The sequence below is a fragment of the Babylonia areolata genome, chromosome 8 (genome assembly GCF_041734735.1).
Source record: "Babylonia areolata isolate BAREFJ2019XMU chromosome 8, ASM4173473v1, whole genome shotgun sequence".
In the NCBI taxonomy this organism is placed as follows: domain Eukaryota; kingdom Metazoa; phylum Mollusca; class Gastropoda; order Neogastropoda; family Buccinidae; genus Babylonia; species Babylonia areolata.
In genome coordinates, this window is record NC_134883.1 from 9,285,310 (window position 1) to 9,290,309 (window position 5,000).

General features: G+C 44.2%; 1 protein-coding gene across 1 annotated transcript in view; it reads right to left on the reverse strand.

Annotated features, from left to right (window-relative positions):
• LOC143284519 (protein deacetylase HDAC6-like) overlaps positions 1-5,000 on the reverse strand; it is a 302,600-nt gene that overhangs the window by 29,091 nt on the left and 268,509 nt on the right. The window lies entirely within an intron of this gene.

Consider the following 5,000-nt stretch of genomic DNA (forward strand, 5'->3'; position numbering starts at 1 on the left):
GTACGGACCATGATGGCGGTCTTCACAGCGGCTTTTCCCTTTGATGCAGAGAGTGTACGTACGTACGTACCAGGAGCCAGTTGCCTTGCTTGGTTCTAACTTTTTGACAGTTACACGTGACTAAAAATGCCCACGTTGACCGAACTACGCCATCGGTCAGTTCCATACTGCACACAGTTAGTAGCCGGGTTACGACCATACTGGGCTCTTCCGTCCGAACAATATAACTGGCTCCAGGACTTTCGGAACTTCTTCTGTCTGACTTTCCTTTTCTCTCTCTCTCTCTCTCTCTCTCTCTCTCTCCCCCCCCCCCCTACCTCCACCACGTTCTCATTCGTCAGCTGCCTCACTCCTCTGTCTGTCTGTCTGTCCCTCTGTCTTTCCTTCTTTGTTTTGAAGACGAGGAGGACAATATGCAAAGGGAGGTGATGTCTTTGTTGGTTATAACGTGACGACGACGACGACGACGATGATGGTGATGATTAGGGACTAGATTAGGGACTAGATTATTTTTAATGACATGGAAATTGTCATCTCTATCACTGCCATGGCAGTATAGCTTAGCGGCGGGCAATCTTTTGTATGTGTGTGTGTGACTACCATGGAATTCTTTTATTCAGCTTGTATGAATTGGAGTTTGAAAGGGTCCAAATGGAGAGGAAGGGAAATAAAACACATGAACACACAAACACACACACATGCACACAAACACACACACACATGCACATATGCACGTGCACGCGCACGCACAAACACACACACACACACACAGAGTGCAGTGGTGGAAAACAAGTGCAGGTAACTCTTCCATCATTGAGACTGATGTTGCAACAAATAAATAAATAAATGAATGAAGAGATGGCATTGTCTATATAGGAAAAAATACATCTTTGTATTACGTATCTCTGTGTGTGTGTGTGTGTGTGTGTGTGTGTGTGCACGTGCGCATCTGTGCGTGTTTTGACACAGTGAGGAAGAGAGAGATACAGAGTGGGAAAGACACACACACACACACACACACACACACACACACACACACACCACAGACACACACACACACCACAGACAAACAGAGGGAGACAGGGGGTCCAGAGAAACCCCAGAGACTGAAACCTTCAAACCTGAAGGAGAGAGAAAAAAAAAAAATCAAAATGAACGAGAAACAACGCTGATGTCGGGAAAAATAAGTGAACTTGTGTGTCGTGTCTGATATCAGTGACAGAGCAAGATGGAGAACAAGTGGGTCCACCCCCCCCCCCCCCCCCCCCACCCCCCCCGGTGAGAAAACTGCGCTCTTTTGCCTGGCCAACACAGACTCTGACAACCGTCTGTTTGGGAATATCGACTCTTTTTTTTTTTTTTTTCTTCGAAAAAGTTGATGTTGACAATATTTGATGCTCTTTTCCACCCTTCTTTCTTTCTTTCTTTCTTAGTTTCTGTTTTTCTTTCTGTCTTTCTTTCTTTCGTATCTTCTTTCCTTCCTGACTTGTTCCTTCCCTGACGGGCGCAATAGCCGAGTGGTTAAAGCGTTGGACTGTCAATCTGAGGGTCCCGGGTTCGAATCACCGTGACGGCGCCTGGTGGGTAAAGGGTGGAGATTTTTACGATCTCCCAGGTCAACATATGTGCAGACCTGCTAGTGCCTGAACCCCCTTCGTGTGTATATGCAAGCAGAAGATCAAATACGCACGTTAAAGATCCTGTAATCCATGTCAGCGTTCGGTGGGTTATGGAAACAAGAACATACCCAGCATGCACACCCCCGAAAACGGAGTATGGCTGCCTACATGGCGGGGTAAAAACGGTCATACACGTAAAAGCCCACTCGTGTGCATACGAGTGAACGCAGAAGAAGAAGAAGTAGTTCCTTCCCTTTCTTTCCCTTCTCTCTCTCTCTCTCTCTCTTTCTCTTCTGTGTCACTGTACCTCTCTATCTCCCGTTTTCTTTCTTTCTTTCTTTCTTACTCTTTATCTTTTTTTTTTTCCGGTCTTTTCTGCTCTTTTCAATCTCTTCATCACCCATCCCTATATATACCTGCATACATACCATGTTGACATTCGAATCACTCCGTGAAAATATGCACCTGTCTCTGTCCCTCTGTATGTATGTATATATATATATATAAATTATATATATATATATATATGTATATTTGTGTGTGTGTGTGTGTGTGTGTGTGTGTGTGTGTGTGTGTGTGTGTGTGTGTGTGTGTGTGTGACTCCACATCCATGAATCCACATAGGGGCAGTGTTGCAAGCCACTGACTGCTGATCATTCCCAACAAAAATAAAAGTGAGGGAACAGCGCTGTAGAAGAGCACTTCATGATGATGTTGATGACTGTTATTATCATTATCATTATTATTATTGTTGTTATTTTCATCGTCAGCATCATCACCGACATCACCAGCAGCAGTAGCATCATTATTATCATTACTCGTTAATTTCCATGTGGATTAATAAAATATTTTTGAATTGAATTGAATTGAATTAAATTATCATTACATTATTATCACTGTTCCTATTATCATCATCATTATTCGTAGTAGTAGTAGTAGCAGCAGCAGCAGCAGCAGCACTAGCAGTAGTAGTAGTAGTAGTAGTAGAAGTAGTATCATCATCATCACTCCGAATGCGAACGTAAACCACGTGTGTTTGTGCGGTGACCGTCAGCAGCCCACAAAGTGCCACGCCCCACAGGACAGTGCCCAGTGGCCATGTGTCCACGAGCTGAAAGCCAACGCCAGTCTGACCACCCCGCGGACTGCTGGAACGTCAGGGGGGGACCGTCATTCAGCCACGGGACTTACCATATCTAGATACATTTATTCATAAGTCCGCGGCTGTCAGCAGAATTATGAGAAGTGGGGTACTGCCAAGGCTTGGGGGGGTGGGGGTGGAGGGTGGGGGGGGGGGGGGCAGTATCAGTATCAGTAGCTCAAGGAGGCGTCACTGCGTTCGGTCCAATCTATATACGCTACACCACATCTGCCAAGCAGATGCCTGACCAGCAGCGTAACCCAACGCGCTTAGTCAGGCCTCGAGAAAAAAATAAAATAAAATAAATTTAAAAAAATAATAGATAATACATAAAAATACTACTTCTACTACTATTACAAAAAAAGATGATAAATGAACAAATAAATGCCAAACATGCAGACACACATTCACACATACACACACATGCATAACAGAGATACAACAGACATGCAGTTTCACAGATATGAAAGCACAATCAAATACACATAAACGTACATGAGCATCAACACACACACACACACACACACATTACCCTGCGTCCCCCCCCCCTCCCTCTCCCATCCTCCACACACTCATATCTAGGCTACATATCGCATTACCACACACATGACATGTACAACGCTGCATGGTTCTCTCTCGTATGTTCTTGGGCGGGGTGGTGGCAATGGAGGTAGGGGGGTAATCTGGAAACTGGGGGTTTTGGCTACAGTGATACACATGTTTTCATTGTTTTGATCCTTTTTTTTTCTCTTTTTTTTTTTTTGCCCCTTTGTTTGCATTTGCTTCTTTTTGCTATAGTCCCTCTTTAGGGTGAGTGCTGGATGTGAAGAAAAAAAAAATTCTATCTTCTTCTTCGTTCGTGGACTGCAACTCCCATGTTCACTCGTATGTACACGAGTGGGCTTTTACGTGTATGACCGTTTTTACCCCGCCACGTAGGCAGCAATACTCGGGGGGGTGCATGCTGGGGATGTTCTCGTTTTCATAACCCACCAAACGCTGACATGGGCTGCAGGATCTTTAACGTGCGTATTTGATCTTCTGCTTGCGTATACACACGAAGGGGGTTCAGGCACAAGCAGGTCTGCACATTATGTTGACCCTGGGAGATCGGAAAAAAAATCTCCACCCTTTACCCACCAGGCGCCGCAACCGAGATTCGAAACCAGGACCCTCAAACTGAAAGTCCAACGCTTTAACCGTTCGGCTACAGCTCCCGTCTCCTTGCTCATCAATTACCCTCGTAAATAAAGAGTTTGTCTCGTCTTGTTTTGTCGACAATACTTAGATATTTATTTAAAATATCCATCTCTGATTTTACCCTCCTTCTACCCCGCTTTCCCCAGCTCACCATTCACACCCTCCTCTCCGCCTACCTTTTAAACGATAACATTCACATATAAAAAATGAACACTTAACGTTCATTATTGGAGGGGAGGGCAAAAGTCCATGTCATGATCTTGGAACTATTGAACTGACAACATTAACGTTCATTATTGGAGGGGAGGGCAAAAGTCCATGTCATGATCTTGGAACTATTGAACTGACAACATTAACGTTCATTATTGGAGGGGAGGGCAAAAGTCCATGTCATGATCTTGGAACTATTGAACTGACAACATTAACGTTCATTACTGGAGGGGAGCGCAAAAGACCATGTCATGATCTTGGAACTATTGAACTGACAACATTAACGTTCATTATTGGAGGGGAGCGCAAAAGACCATGTCATGATCTTGGAACTATTGAACTGACAACATTAACGTTCATTATTGGAGGGGAGCGCAAAAGACCATGTCATGATCTTGGAACTATTGAACTGACAACATTAACGTTCATTACTGGAGGGGAGCGCAAAAGACCATGTCATGATCTTGGTACTACTGAACTGACAACATTAACGTTCATTATTGGAGGGGAGGGCAAAAGTCCATGTCATGATCTTGGAACTATTGAACTGACAACATTAACGTTCATTACTGGAGGGGAGGGCAAAAGTCCATGTCATGATCTTGGAACTATTGAACTGACAACATTAACGTTCATTACTGGAGGGGAGCGCAAAAGACCATGTCATGATCTTGGAACTATTGAACTGACAACATTAACGTTCATTATTGGAGGGGAGCGCAAAAGACCATGTCATGATCTTGGAACTATTGAACTGACAACATTAACGTTCATTATTGGAGGGGAGCGCAAAAGACCATGTCATGATCTTGGAACTATTGAACTGACAA